Genomic DNA, 17,082 nt, shown 5'->3' on the forward strand with positions numbered 1-17,082 from the left:
TACCAAACAAATGTTACAAGCACATAGTTTACAAATATCCTTGCTTTGTCTATTTTGGATGACCTGCCAGCCCTCCCCTGGCACCCTGGTGTAATGCAGGAGGGGAGCTTCAGTGGGCCCTCCTGATGGGCAAGCAGGACATACGGGAAGAGTGGTATGGGGATGAGGGAGGTCTGGGGTACGTGGACATCGGCCTTGGGATGAAGCTGTCTGAGCTACTGCAGTTGGCCAGGGATATGGTCACGTTCATGGTGCTGTAAACTATAGGCCCATCTTCTCCTACTACTATGAATTATTTTGTATTTGTGGCTCAGTTGGCAGAGCATGGCGCTTGCAACGCCAGGGTTGTGGGTTCAATTCCCACGGGGGACCAGTATTTAAAATGTAATAAAATGTATGCTCTCTACTGTAAGTCGCTCTGGATAAGAGCGTCTGCTAAATGACTAAAATGTAAATCTGTAAATTGTTCACTAAAGTTGCCTGCTTGTAACGGCCACCTACTGGTTTTCTTTCTTGTTCTACACAAATACCATCAAGACCTCCAGTGGTGTCCGGTTACATACTGAGTGCAGCTGGGCCACTATCCATCAGTTCACCTCCAGTGGTGTCAGGTTACATACTGAGTGCTGGTGGGCCACTGTCCATCAGTTCACCTCCAGTGGTGTCAGGTTACATACTGAGTGCTGGTGGGCCACTGTCCACCACCTTGGCATATAAGAGAATGGAGTTTGACATTTAACATTGTAGCCCCGAGGGACACGATTACAGGATATTATTTTTGTCTGAGAGTTACAAAGCAATAATGTAACAACTTGCAAGCTTGTATGAAATTCACACAAAATGTTACAATACAATAGCTAAAGAATTTATGTATTCGTCCGTTTTGGCTGGGTGGCACATGGGCCTAATCAAGCGTAGATTGAGCAATGTCTGTTGGCCCCTCCAGAGATTGGACAATTTGATGAGCTGAGCTGTTGATCTCTCTTCTCTGCGTCTGGGAGCATAGATTGTGGAGGATATAGTCATAGGGAGAGGTACTGTGCTGAATAATTGGCTGATGTTTTTAGATAAGTTAAAATCCTCGCTCGACTAGCAACACGTGCCAGTATTGTAGAAAAACTCAATAATTATACCCGTTCCTAAAGCACCTAATCCCTCTGTGCTGAATGACTACCGCCCTGTCGCCTTTATATCATTGTGAAAAGTCCTATTCTCAGCGCCACCCAGAAGCTCCTTGACCCGTTTCAGTTTGCCTATCCGCCCAGCAGAGGAGTTGATGATGCCATTCTTACTCTCATCAGTATGCTCTATAGACATCTAGATGGTGCCAAATCCCATAGCAGGGTACGGTTTGTTGACTTTTCTTCTGCCTTCAACACAATCCAGCCCTACATTCTGGCACAGAGACTCATTCGGGACCTCTCCTTAGATGGGGGGGCTGGTTTTATGGCTGTTGGACTTCCTGAGCCAGAGGTCACAGCGGGTTAAAGTATGTCCCCACATGTGGAACATACGCACCGCCAACACAGGCTCATGTTTTGTCCCCACTCCTGTACATCTTGTACACTAATAGTTGTACTAGTTCCCATCCTGACAGACACCTTGTTAAGTTCGCTGATGACACTGCCTTGATCAGCCTGATGCATGATGACTAGGAACACCATGACCCGGTCCTAAATGACTTTGTACAGTGGTGTGACGAATCACACTTGGTTCTCAATACCAACAAGACCAAAGAGATGTGCATAGACTTCAGAAAGTGTACAACACCTACCTCTGCAACATCTATCAGAGGTCAGAACATAGAGATTGTAGAGGATTATAAATATCTGGGTGTCCTTTTGGACAATAAGCTTCAGTGGAGAAAATGTACAGACCTGATCTACAAAAAGAGTCAACAGAGACTGTACTTTCTCAGAAAGCTGTGATATTTGAATGTTGACTGTACAGTCGTGGCCAAAAGTATTGAATGACACAAATATACATTTTCACAAAGTTTGCTGCTTCATTGTGTTTAGATATTTTTGTCAGATGTTACTATGGAATACTGAAGTATAATCAAAAGCATTTCATAAGTGTCAAAGGCTTTTATTGACAATTAAATGAAGTTGATGCAAAGAATCAACATTTTCAGTGTTGACCCTTCTTTTTCAAGACCTCTGCAATCCGCCCTGGCATGCTGTCAATTAACTTCTGGGCCACATCCTGACTGATGGCAGCCCATTCTTGCATAATCAATGCTTGGAGTTTGTCCGAATTTGTGGGTTTTTGTTTGTCCACCCGCCTCTTGAGGATTGACCACAAGTTCTCAATGGGATTAAGGTCTGGGGAGTTTCCTGGCAATGGACCCAAAATATCGATGTTTTGTTCCCCGAGCCACTTAGTTGTCACTTTGCCTTATGGAAAGGTGCTCCATCATGCTGGAAAAGGCATTGTTCGTCAACAAACTGTTCCTGGATGGTTGGGAGAAGTTGCTCTCGGAGGATGTGTTGGTACCATTCTTTATTCATGGCTGTGTTTTTAGGCAAAATTGTGAGTGAGCCCACTCCCTTGGCTGAGAAGCAACCCCACATATGAATGGTCTCAGGATGCTTTACTGTTGGCATGACACAGGACTGATGGTAGCACTCACCTTGTCTTCTCCGGACAAGCTTTTTTCCGGATGCCCCAAACAATCGGAAAGGGGATTCATCAGAGAAAATGACTTTACCCCAGTCCTCAGCAGTCCAATCCCTGTACGTTTTGCAGAATATCAGTCTGTCCCTGATGTTTTTCCTGGAGAGAAGGGGCTTCTTTGCTGCCCTTCTTGACACCAGGCCATCCTCCAAAAGTCTTTGCTTCACTGTGCGTGCAGATGCACTCACACCTGCCTGCTGCTATTCCTGAGCAAGCTCTGTACTGGTGGTGCCCGACCCTGCAGCTGAATCAACTTTAGGAGACGGTCCTGGCGCTTGCTGGACTTTCTTGGGCGCCCTGAAGCCGTCTTCACAACAATTGAACCACTCTCCTTGAAGTTCTTGATGATCCGATAAATGTTTGATTTAGGTGCAGTCTTACTGGCAGCAATATCCTTGCCTGTGAAGCCCTTTTTTGTGCACAGCAGTGATGACGGCACGTGTTTCCTTGCAGGTAACCATGGCCGACAGAGGAAGAACAATGATTCCAAGCACCACCCTCCTTTTGAAGCTTCCAGTCTGTTATTTGAACTCAATCAGCATGACAGAGTGATCTCCAGCCTTGTCCTCGTCAACACTCACACCTGTGTTAACGAGAGAATAACTGACATGATGTCAACTGGTCCTTTTGTGACAGGGCTAAAATGCAGTGGAATTTTTTGGGGGGATTCAGTTAATTTGCATGGCAAAGAGGGACTTTGCAATTAATCTGAAAACTCTTCATACCTTTCTGGAGTATATGCAAATTGCCATCATACAAACTGAGGCAGCAGATGTTATGAAAATGAATACTTGTCATTCTCAAAACTTTTGACCACGACTGTACTATACTGACTCTGTTTTACAAATCTTTTATTGAGAGTATTTTAAGTTGTATTGTTTGTTGGTTTGACAATGCAACTGTCAGCCAGAGAAATGTGCTGAGAAGCATTATCACCAGAGCAAGGTACTTGGAGTCAAACAGGCCTGGATGAGATCTTTAAGGCCTGGATGAGCCCTCCCCAAGGCTCACAAAATAATTTTAGACACAAGCCACCCCCTGTACCCGGACTTTAAACTACTCCCCTCTGGGTGCAGGTATAGGGCACCCCTCGGCAGGAAAAACAGAACTAGACAATAATTTGTGCCAGGTGTGAAATCCCTCCTGAATTGCTATCTGGACTAATGTTGCTATCAAGATTGAATTCATTGGCTTCTCAAGAGATCCTTGATGAAAACCTGCATCAGAGAACTCAGGACCTCAGACTGGGGCAAAGGTTCACCTTCCAACAGGACAACGACCCTAAGCACACAGCCAAGACAACACAGGAGTGGCTTTGGGACAAGTCTCTGAATGTCCTTAAGTGGCCCAGCCAGAGCCCGGACTTGATCTCGATGGAACATCTCTGGAGAGACCTGAAAATAGCTGTGCAGTGATGCTCCCCATCCAACCTGAGAGCTTGAGAGGATCTGCAGAGAAGAATGAGAGAAACTCCCCAAATACAGGTGTGCCAAGCTTGTAGCGTCATACCCAAGAAGACTCGAGGCTGTAATCGCTGCCAACGGTGCTTCAACAAAGTACTGAGTAAAGGCTCTGAATACTATTATTACTTTAATACTTGTTTAATATTTTATTTTTGAATTGTTTAACAGCAGAACAATACAATACAGCAAGTGTAAATACAACAAAGGTCATTCAACCCTCCCCACCCCCCAAAATAAAGAAAATATTGAAACAATGACAAATCACAAAAGAAAAAGAAATACAATTAGAATAGTAATAATACTAATAATGACTAAATAAGACAAATGACAAGAGATAACAACATTACAATAGAAACAGTACATTACAGAGAGACAATAGCTACATCAATCTACATTGATCTCCAAGCTCACATCCACCAACCCCAAGGGACGTGTTTCCATATAGTCCAGGAAGGTTTGCCGTATTTTCACAAAGTAGTTACATTTATTTGTTAAATCATAGGTAATCTCCAAAGGAATACACTTATTTCAGAGAGCCATCTTGTAATTGAGAGAGGAATCTGATTTCCATGTCAATCTAACACAATTTCTTACAGTGGCAAGGGTGATTTCTGTACATTTTATGTTGGAAGTTATTCCTCAAATTCACAATTGTGAAGTTACCCAGAAGGCATATTTCAGGGTCAAGTGGGGAAAGGACCTCTATAATAAAGGTCAGGGTATCACAAACATCATGCCAGCAGGCTTGTAATTTAGTACACTGCCAAGTAGAATGACAAAAAGTGCCTTCTGTTGTTCCATATCTAAAACACATTTCTGATATTTCAAGGTGATATCTATGTAAACTCGGAGGTGTCAGATGGAGTTGGTGGAGGAAGTTTTAATGTAGAAGTCTGTATCTAGAGTTGATGGTTGCTGACACACTATCTTGGCACAGGTCTGACCATAGCCCCTCATCAATTGTAGTATTAAAATCGGATTCCCATCGCTCTCTTGACTTATGTACATCTGGTTTTGGGCATTGTTGCATTAGCAAGGAGTACACTGGATATACATCTATATGAGTCATGGAGTAGTTGATTTGGTAAAGTCATATCTCCAAGACTGCTTCTGAGAGGGTTTCTTATCTGTAAATAACCAAATAAATGATTATTGGATAATTGGTATTTATTTTTCAGTTGCTCAAATGACATAAGCAATGTATAATAATAATAATATGACAATGCTCTAAATGCGTTATTGTCATGGGATTTTGATGAATAATGACTAAATTATGTATACATTTAGCTTAAAACTACAACTAAACAGAATACTACTATGTTACTGTATGGATGTATGAATCTTATTATAATCATAGTACTGAATATAATGTGTGTAATTATAATCAAGAATTGGAACAAGGACTGTCTGTTCCTTGTTAGAAACAAATGGAGTTATCGTCAGACCGGCTAGTAGTAGATTATTTAACAGGTGGCAGACAATGTGGGAAGAATTGTGAACTATACTGCCATTGTATTGGAGTGGAGGAAGGACATTTTAAAACCTATGACCTCATTTCTAGTATATAACCTGATGTATATTGTACTATGATCAGTACTCTCGAGAATAAACGCTATTGATTGATTTTGAGACGGGTCTCTGTCTATTTTATACAAATAAGTATCTTACAAATTCTTAGAAATGGGCAGAGTCTTTTAATTGAATTGGTTGATGAACATATAGGAATTAAATTCCTTTAACAGTTATTCCCTTCTCATGCCAATGTTGAAAAATGTTGCTATCCAAGATCATTGGCAGGAGTCTGTTTTGCCACAGGGTTGTTTTGGGTGACAAGTCTTGTTTCAGACCAAATAACTTACGAATTTCATATCAAGATCTTACTAAATTGATTTTACCGGGATTGCTCATTTTTGTAGATAATATTACTCCCAATCTCTTCATTAAGAGCTAACATTTCCATCTGAGTCCAAGAAAGGGACTGGTTCAGGTTCAAATCAGAATGAAATGAATCTAATTTGCACTGCCCAGTAATACATCTTGACATTTGGTAGGCAGAGACCTCCTAGACTATAATCCCATGTTAACTTGTCCTGGCTCACCTTTGGAGTTTTACAGTTCCATCCAAATTGTCTCATGGTCTTGTTAAGGGACTTTAAGAAACTTTTGGGTAGGGATATGGGTTAAGATTGAAATAGGTGCATCATTTTAGGCATAACGTTCATCTTAATACAGCTAATTCTCCCAAATACTGTAAGAGGTAGATCTATCCATCTATTCAAGTTGTCCACCACCTTCTGAACCAACATTTCTTAAGTCATTGTCAACTGTGATTCCTAGATATTTGAACCCCTGTGGCGACCATCTGAAGGGATCCATTCGTTCACAGACACTATGGTCAAAGCGAGTCAGTGGAAGTATTTCACTTTAGCCCATGTTGACTATGTAACCTGATATCGAGCTGTATGTATCCAAAAGCGTCTGTAGCTTTGAGAGGGGTCGGGTCAGCGAGGAACAAAATAATGCTGTCTGCAAACAATGAGATCTTATGCGTTATCTGGCCAACCTGAAAGCCCTTTATGCCAGGATCTGTTCTTATGGCCTCCGCCAGGGGTTCTAAGGCTCGCACAAAAAGGAGTAGGGAAAGTAAAGTGGGGCAAGTAAACAGCCCTGTCTACTACCTCCTTAAGAGTGGGAATGTGGCTGTCATCATACCATTAGTTGTGATCTTGGCTTGCGGTTTATGGTATAAAATCTTAACCCAGTGGGCAAACAAAGGACCTAAGTTAAATTTAGCAAGGACCTTGAATAGGTATGGCTGCTCCAGCCTATCAAAGGCCTTTTCGGACATCTAGAGATGCTGCTATACTCGGATCGCTCCTCACACTGGCCATGTGAATTACGTTGAATAACCTGTGCAAAATATTTTTTCTGTGTAAAGCTTGTTTGAGCGGTGTTAATCAGGCTTGGTAAATATTGTCCTAATCTATTAGCCATCGCCTTAGAAATGGATTACTAGTCGGCATTGAAGGTCAAGATCTGCCTATAGGAAGAGGATCTTTATTTTATAACTGTTATAATAGCCGTGGAAAAGGAGTCTGGTAGGCTCTGCATCCCAGCAGCTAAATTTAGAACAATGATCAAGAGAGGAATAATCAAATCCTTACACGCTTCATAAAACTCTGGGGGAAAGCCATCGTCTCTTGCTGATTTTCCAGGTTTGTAGTGGGGATTGTTTTTTTTCAATTTCTGTTTTTGTAAAGGGGCGATCTAGTTAGTTTTGGGCTTCCTGTATGAGGTGCAGTAGTTCAATAGTAGATAGAAATGTGTCTCATTGCTGGTTCTGTTCCATCAGAAGTGTGTAACTTAGAAAAATATTGTTTAAATGAATCATTCATCTCTTCCTGGTTGTGAGACACTTGACCGTTCTGTGTCCTCAGCTTTTATCTGCCAGGCCAAGACTTTGTGTGTTTTCTCCCCCAATTCATAATATCTTTGCCTAGATCGAAGTTTTGTATGTACTTAGGGTATTTTATTTAAATGTTTTATTCATCAATGAGCAGTATGTTTCTTTAGAGACAGATTTGTTATTTTTGTAGTAGGATTTAATTATCTAATTCCTTCAATTCAGCATTGTATTTCTTTTTGAGACCTTTGGTATAGGAAATTATTTGACCCCTAAGAAAGGCTTTTAATGTATCCCAGAGTACAAAATGGGAGAGTACGGACAGTTTGTTTCACAGAAAAACGTAATTTGGTCTCTGATAAATTGACAAAATTATGCCTGTTTCAAAAGAGTTTGGTTTAGGCGACATCTATAGGTCCCTTGAACTCCATCCGGCATCCAAACAGAAAGTGTGAGAAGAGAATGATCTGTTTCCAAAACTCTATGGGTTACCTGTACTGATGGGAGAAAATAATAAATCCGGGTATGAGAGTAATGAGGGCAGGAGTAGAATGAGTAATCCCAATCTTGGGGGTGGAGCTGTCTCCATGTCTTTCAAATGTAAGTCTTTCATTAAAGATAGAGTGCATTTGGCTGACTTAGTCAACGAGGTTGCTTTTGTTGAGGATCTATCCAGAATAATTTTTTAAGTCGCCCCAACTTAGTGTTCCCTGAAATTCTGCTACCTTGAGGAATATATTTTGATTAAAAAATATAATTACATTTGAAGTCGGAAGTTTACATACACCTTAACCAAATACATTTAAACTCAGTTTCACAATTCCTGACATTTAATCCTAGTAAAAATGCCCTGTTTTAGGTCAGTTAGGATCACCACTTTATTTTAAGAATGTGAAATGTCAGAATAATAGTAGAGAGAATGATGTATTTCAGCTTTTATTTCTTTCATCACATTCCCAGTGGGTCAGAAGTTTACACACACTCAATTAGTATTTGGTAGCATTGCCTTTAAATTGTTGAACTAGGGTCAAACATTTTGTGTAGCCTTCCACAAGCTTCCCACAATAAGTTGGGTGAATTTTGGCCCATTCCTCCTGACAGAGCTGGTGTAACCGAGTCAGGTTTGTAGGCCTCCTTGCTCGCACACGCTTTTTCAGTTCTGCCCGCAAATCTTCTATAAGTTTGAGGTCAGGGTTTTGTGATAGCCACTCCATTACCTTGACTTTGTAGTCCTTAAGCCATTTTTCCACAACATTGTAAGTTTACTTGGGGTATTTGTCCATTTGGAAGACCCATTTGTGACCAAGCTTTAACTTCCTGACTGACGTGTTGAAATGTTACTCCAATATATTCACATGATTTTCCTTCCTCATGTTGCCATCTATTTTGTGAAGTGCGCCAGTCCCTCCTGCAGCAAAGCACCCCCACAACATGATGCTGCCACCCCCGTGCTTCACGGCTTGCAAGTCTTCCCCTTTTTCCTCCAAACATAACGATGGTCATTATGGCCAAACATTTTTGTTTCATCAGACCAGAGGACATTTCTCCAAAAAGTACGATCTTTGTCCCTGTGTGCAGTTGCAAACCGTAGTCTGGCTTTTTATGGTGGTTTTGGAGCAGTGGCTTCTTCCTTACTGAGCGGCCTTTCAGGTTATGTCGATGTAGGACAAATTTTACTGTGGATATGGATACTTTTGTACCTGTTTCCTCCACCATCTTCACAAAGTCCTTTGCTGTTGTCCTGGGATTGATTTTCACTTTTTGCACCAAAGTACATTCATCTCTAGGAGACAGAACGCGTCTCCTTCCTGAGCGGTATAACGGCTGCGTGTTCAGATGGTGTTTATACTTGCGTACTATTGTTTGTAAGGGATGAACGTGGTACATTCAGGCATTTGGAAATTGCTCCCAAGGATGAACCAGACTTGTGGAGGTCTTGGCTGATTTATTTGGATTTTTCCATGATGTCAAGCAAAGAGGCACTGAGTTTGAAGGTAGGCCTTGAAATACATCCACAGGTACACCTCCAATTGACTCAAATTGTGTCAATTAGCCTATCAGAATCTTCTAAAGCCATGACATGATTTTCTGGAATTCTCCAAGCTGTTTAAAGGCACAGTCAACTTAGTGTATGTAAACTTCTGACCCACTGGAATTGTGATGCAGTGATTATAAGTGAAATAATCTGTCTGTAAACAATTGTTAGAAAAATTGTGTCACGCACAAAGTAGATGTCCTAACCGACTTGCCAAAACTGTAGTTTGTGAACAAGAAATTTGTGGAGTGATTGAAAAATGAGTTTTAATGACTCCAGCCTAAGTGTATGTAAACGTCCGACTTCAACTGTACATTCAGCAAGGTCCAAGAACACATTCTGCCATGGACAACTACATAACGTCCCAGTGGATCAATAATTGTTTTGGTTACACAGAAGGGTCCATTCTTATTAATCAACACAGCTACTCCACGTGTCTTTGTGTTATATGAAGAGGCAAAGACCTGTCCTACCCATTCCCTCTAACTTATGTTCTGCCCCTGTGTTTCTTGTTTAAAAGCAACTCAGTCTTTAGCTTTTTCAAGTACATAAAGACTCGTTTTCATTTAACAGGTCCATTAACGTTTAATGATGCATGATTTACTATCTATGATTTACTATCTATGATTTACTATCTTAGTCATATTGTTCACTCAATACATGCATGCAAATGTCAGGAGTATGTCCAATAAGGGTGTTGGATATTCTATTGTCTATTTTCGGTGTAGCCTGTAGTCAAACCCATATTATAAAGGGAAGGTCTCTCACAAAACACTACTGTAATATAAAGTAAACAACACAAACAATTCACCCCCCCCCCCATGCCTGTCCCAAATAACATCACAATGTCACTCTGGTAAAAACAAATAGTTTGTTTACATGGATACTGGGATCTTACCTCATTGATCTGTCAGTAAACTAGAGTATAATCCAGCAAAGTAGTCCTACCGGTTATGCCAGTAATAAAACAGACTAGTGGGACATAGCCCAGCTAGCAGTTAAAATAACCCAGTCCTGAGCAGATTGCCTGCAGTCTGAGGAGAAAAGTTGCGCCTTCGTTTTGAAGAATCTTCTCTGTGATTTTGAAGAATCTTCTCTCATGGATGATTCTCATCGTTGCAGGTTGAAGCAGCTCAAAGGGAATGCTCTTGGAGGTGAGTTATTTTTTTCAAATGTTCGAATTCCTTCCTGCGTTTCACCATTTCGAGGGCTGATGTCTGGAAAGAATTGAATTGCCTCCCCGTTGTTCTGGATCATAACTTTCTTTCTGTCCTGGAACCTCAGGAACCAAACGTATAAGGGTTGTGGGTTCTGATCAGGGGATGGGCGAGTGACCTGTGTGCCCGTTCGATATCCAGAGGTTCACCAAAATGTTCTTTACCCAGTAAAGAGGGGATAATGGCAGCAGAGAAATCAATGGGCTCCGTCCCCTCACAGTCCTTGTGGAGGCTGATAATTCTAATGTTGCTTCGCCTACTGTAGTTTTCCAAATAGTCGTCCCCATTCCTTCTATCTTGTCCTCAGCAGTGTTGATATGCTCTTCAGCTTCTTCTATTAGTGATCCTAGCGTGCTGATAGTCATTGTCAAACCTGAGATTAAGTTTGATTTCAGCCTACTGTGCTGAGATGGAGCAGCTGAACCATTTAAGTTCAATTGTGTTGTGAGGGAGTCATTGCCTTCTTTGATCACTTAGAGGATGTGAGCAAGCCTACCTTCTTCCTGAGGTGTCATGGTCAGAGGTTCTTTCCGTCATTTCTTGGTCTGTTTCGGTCCCTTTCCTTTTTTTTTACTATTGCCTTTGATATATTTGTGGTCTAGGTGAGCAATGTGCTCTTGGCACATATGCCTGTGTGTTATGTGGTTCCCCCATTTGCCCTTCTTCACAGTCCTTCAGCTTCTCAGCCTCATTTCCAGACTTTCCAGTTCTGACTGCCCTGTCTGAGTCTGGCTGACCACGCTCAAATTTCTCATGCTGTGGTGTTAAATTAGTTGAATCCCTGTGCCTCTGTGTGGCCTGTTCTGCCACTCGAAGGTCCACTCTGTTGCGTCTGTAGAGTGTGCCATCCACAAGAAATGACTGAGGAGCGACCCTCTTCGGACAGGAACCGAGCCGCCACCGTCCTGTGCGGTCACCTGATAACGGTCACATTCTGATCTCCAACGTTCAAGTCAGGGAGGTCTCTGGCAGCCACGTTAGTGTGATTTGGCAATCCTCCTTTTCTGTCTACATTTCTCAGTGACACACACAACCACAGAGGGCTGCAGCAGGCTGGGTGCCACCGGCAGCGATGACTTGAATCTGTGTGACATGAGATGCTGGGCTACTGTCCATCCCCTCCGTGGGTGTGTTGCGCCACTGCAGAAAAGCTGACTATACGTCCGTGCTGTCTAGGCCTTTCACTTTCTTGACCGCTGACTCTGCCTTTCCATTGGCTTGTGGATGGTGAGGGGAGGAGGTGATATGAGTGAATCTCCACTTCTCTGCAAATGTTTTGAATCTGGCTGATTCATAGCACCCGACATTGTCCGTGATTACACAGTCTGGTTGCCCTTGGCGGGCAAACTGGAATTTACACTGTGTCAGCTGACACGTTTAGCAGTGGCTTCACCTCCCAGTAATCTGAGTAATGATCAACCATGATCAGGAAGTCCTTCCCTGCATAGGCAAAAAGGTCCATGCTCACTGTTTGCCAGGGGCGCTCTGGGATGTCATGTGACACCGTGGATTTGTTTTGCTGTGCTCCTGCATATTCATTACAGGCTGAGCAGTTGGATACATAGTCCTTGATTTCCTCGCTCATGTTCGGCCGGAAAAGTGTCACTTGCCTGTCTATAGCATGCCTCCCCGCCATTGTGGCTAGCATGTATGCGGCTCAACATTTCCGCCCTCAGTGCCCTTGGAATAATAACACACTGTCCTCTGTACAGCACCCCGTTCTGCATGTTGATTTCATCACAAAATGACTAATAATCTCTTCCACTCAGAGAGGTGTCCTCTTTCACCGCTGGCCATCCTGAGAGAACAACTGACTTTAAGTCTTGTAAAGTCTTCATCGACCTCAGTGTACTGTAAAATCGGACAGAACCTGTGGTTTGTAATATTGAGATGCCTTGCCTGGTCAATGTGTGTGAATGCAGCCTGCTCACTCTCTGCGTTGCTCACAGTGTGTTGTGTGTGTGTGTGTGGTGCGTCTGTCCTCCTGCCTTCTGTTGTTGCTGATGTACATTTCCAGCCCAGGCTTGTAGATGACACCCACGTTGTAGTTTTTGCAGCTGCATTAACATACCTTGGAGACGCTTAGGGGCACAGAGGAGTGACAACTGTTAATGATCTGTCTCAGCTGTTATTAACCCTCTGCCAGAGAGATACTGATGAAATCTCTACGAAGCAAATACAATACTCAAACATTCCTTGTCTATTTTTGATCCGTTGGCGTCAATGCTCACAAAGCAAACTCCACAGGCTGTCCCTGTTGCGTTAGGCAGCAAGCCATTCTTACTTGAGTCGCTCTGCACAGTGACCGGTTTCAAGACGTCATAGTACCTCAGAATAGGCGTGATAGACTTCAGGCGTTTTATTTCCCGTACAGCTTGGTCAAGTTTAGGGAGCCAGTGCCACACACTGTTCTTGTCCAGCAGCCGTTGGAGTGGCTCAAACACTTCAGACAGCTTGGGCAGGATCGTGGCCAGGTATGTCACAAATCCAATGAAGAGCTGTACTACCTTGGCATCCGTGGGCGCCAGCATGTTCAGTACAGCCCTGGTCTTTTCTGGGTCTATTCTCAGGCCCTCGTGTCCATGAAACTGAACTGCAGCTTTAGCACACTGAGCCTGAGTCTCACCTCCCGGCACCGCTCCATCAGTGCCTGCTGCAGATTGTTGGCGTTTTCACGCTCTGCCTTTTCATTGGAGTCCCCGCATCCGGCAACAAGAATATCATCTGCGATAGGCTCGAGGTCCCCCATCAGTTCACGTTGCTTACGTTGATACATCTCGGGGACCACGGACAGCCCAAAGGGACGTTTCAGCCATCTCATCTTGTCCCATGGCAACCAGAACGTCATCATCCTGCTGCTGTCCTCATCCAGTTTACACTGGAGAAAGGCATCTCTGGCATCCACCAGCGTAAATACGCTTAGACGGTTTGTACAACACATCCTCTAATATTGGCATACGGTAGTGAGATCTTTTCAGTGCTTCATTTAAGGGGTTTTGGGTCCATACATAATCTGATCTCAGGCTATGACCATGTTGCTTATCCAGGGCGTCGGCACAGTCACTGGGGTGATATATCCATCATGTTCACATTTCTCCAGTTGGGCTTTCACTCGTGCCTTCAAGGCTACAGGCACATTCCGTGGTGCACATTGTACAGGGGTGAAACTTGGGTCCCGTATGAAGTGGACATCTCCTTTGCACAGACCACTGGATCGTTGAAAACGTCATAATAACTCAGCAGCTGTTCTTTGGTCATTTGAGACACTGCTCCACTTTGTTTCACTCTGCTGGTATTGTCTCAGTCATGGGTCCTAAGCGCTAACATGTAGAACCAGAGAGTGGTGGATTTTGGTCCGTCTCAACAAGTTCAAAGAGTAGTCTGTGCTTGAGCAGTAAAATGTTTTATATTTTGCCATCCCTATGGGAAATGGTCTGATATACCATGGCTGTCAGCCAATCAGCATTCAGGGCTTGAACCACCCAGTTTATAATTGGTGATATTCTCTCTTTCACTCTCTTGCTCATTACATTGTCAAGCTGGCCTTCTTATCTTTTATTATTCAGTCTTAGCTGCACCAACCATTTCTGTCCCTGAGAGTGAGCCTTACTGATGCATTCCGTGGTGTAGACCGGTTCATCATTGTCAGAGCTTCTCCCTCTCTGTATATTATCCTCCGCAACATGCACTTTCTTTACTAGGCCTAATCTGTCCCTGCCTCAACATGCAGGCCACAAGACCTGCATGTTTTGCCATAAGCTGGGCATTGCTCTCTACTCACCTGTGATTGTTACCACGCTATTTTGTTTTTGTCATGTAATGTCACCTGACCTCTCATGGGTGCACTCTCCTGTGATTTGTACCTCTGCTATCTCGCTGTTGCATTCACTGTATCCACTTGCGTTCCGTCTATCGTCCTCATGTTTCTCAGTAACCTCAGCTACACTTCATATTTCCTATAGCTTCTGGTAGACTAAAGATCCCGTTATCGTAGAAATGTGCGTCTTGTTCCTTCACTTGCAATGTCTAACACGAGCTGCTGTCACATTGTCTAATGATTGGAGACAGGCGCAGGAATACGTAATAGGGGGTTTTATTCTCTCCACCCAAACAAAAGAGCGAGATGTAAAACTCTAAATAATACACGGGACGAGACCCGTAAAACAAGTACACAACAACACGTAGCATGGAAGCCGAAACAACAGCACAGGTACTCACAGGACCAACGGACATGGTAACAGTAACACGTAGCATGGAAGCCGATACAACAGCACAGGTACTCACAGGACCAACGGACATGGTAACAATAACACGTAGCATGGAAGCCGATACAACAGCACAGGTACTCACAGGACCAACGGACATGGTAACAATAACACGTAGCATGGAAGCCGAAACAACAGCACAGGTACTCACAGGACCAACGGACATGGTAACAATAACACGTAGCATGGAAGCCGATACAACAGCACAGGTACTCACAGGACCAACGGACATGGTAACAATAACACGTAGCATGGAAGCCGAAACAACAGCACAGGTACTCACAGGACCAACGGACATGGTAACAATAACACGTAGCATGGAAGCCGAAACAACAGCACAGGTACTCACAGGACCAATGGACATGGTAACAATAACACGTAGCATGGAAGCCGAAACAACAGCACAGGTACTCACAGGACCAACGGACATGGTAACAATAACACGTAGCATGGAAGCCGAAACAACAGCACAGGTACTCACAGGACCAACGGACATGGTAACAATAACACGTAGCATGGAAGCCGAAACAACGGCACAGGTACTCACAGGACCAATGGACATGGTAACAATAACACGTAGCATGGAAGCCGATACAACGGCACAGGTACTCACAGGACCAACGGACATGGTAACAATAACACGTAGCATGGAAGCCGAAACAACGGCACAGGTACTCACAGGACCAACGGACATGGTAACAATAACACGTAGCATGGAAGCCGAAACAACAGCACAGGTACTCACAGGACCAACGGACATGGTAACAATAACACGTAGCATGGAAGCCGAAACAACAGCACAGGTACTCACAGGACCAACGGACATGGTAACAATAACACGTAGCATGGAAGCCGAAACAACAGCACAGGTACTCACAGGACCAACGGACATGGTAACAATAACACGTAGCATGGAAGCCGATACAACAGCACAGGTACTCACAGGACCAACGGACATGGTAACAATAACACGTAGCATGGAAGCCGAAACAACAGCACAGGTACTCACAGGACCAACGGACATGGTAACAATAACACGTAGCATGGAAGCCGAAACAACAGCACAGGTACTCACAGGACCAACGGACATGGTAACAATAACACGTAGCATGGAAGCCGAAACAACAGCACAGGTACTCACAGGACCAACGGACATGGTAACAATAACACGTAGCATGGAAGCCGAAACAACAGCACAGGTACTCACAGGACCAACGGACATGGTAACAATAACACGTAGCATGGAAGCCGAAACAACAGCACAGGTACTCACAGGACCAATGGACATGGTAACAATAACACGTAGCATGGAAGCCGATACAACGGCACAGGTACTCACAGGACCAACGGACATGGTAACAATAACACGTAGCATGGAAGCCGAAACAACAGCACAGGTACTCACAGGACCAACGGACATGGTAACAATAACACGTAGCATGGAAGCCGAAACAACAGCACAGGTACTCACAGGACCAACGGACATGGTAACAATAACACGTAGCATGGAAGCCGAAACAACAGCACAGGTACTCACAGGACCAACGGACATGGTAACAATAACACGTAGCATGGAAGCCGAAACAACAGCACAGGTACTCACAGGACCAACGGACATGGTAACAATAACACGTAGCATGGAAGCCGATACAACGGCACAGGTACTCACAGGACCAACGGACATGGTAACAATAACACGTAGCATGGAAGCCGAAACAACAGCACAGGTACTCACAGGACCAACGGACATGGTAACAATAACACGTAGCATGGAAGCCGAAACAACAGCACAGGTACTCACAGGACCAACGGACATGGTAACAATAACACGTAGCAGGATCACCTATGTAAGAATGCTATTCATTGACTACAGCTCAGCGTCCAACACCATAGTGCCCTCAAAGCTCATCACTAACCTAAGGACCCGGGGACTAAACGCCTCCCTCTGCAACTGGATCCTGGACTTCCTGACGGGCCGCCCCCAGGTGGTAAGGGTAGGTAACAACACATCCACCACGCTGAT

At 43.7% G+C, this 17,082-nt stretch overlaps 1 non-coding gene across 1 annotated transcript; it reads left to right on the plus strand.

Moving 5' to 3' along the window:
- The first annotated feature begins 299 nt into the window (after positions 1-299).
- trnaa-ugc (transfer RNA alanine (anticodon UGC)) lies at positions 300-372 on the plus strand. Its single transcript has one exon. It is a non-coding gene; the product is annotated as a tRNA-Ala (tRNA).
- The last annotated feature ends 16,710 nt before the right edge of the window (positions 373-17,082 follow it).

The sequence above is a fragment of the Oncorhynchus kisutch genome, linkage group LG7 (genome assembly GCF_002021735.2).
Source record: "Oncorhynchus kisutch isolate 150728-3 linkage group LG7, Okis_V2, whole genome shotgun sequence".
Classification (NCBI taxonomy): domain Eukaryota; kingdom Metazoa; phylum Chordata; class Actinopteri; order Salmoniformes; family Salmonidae; genus Oncorhynchus; species Oncorhynchus kisutch.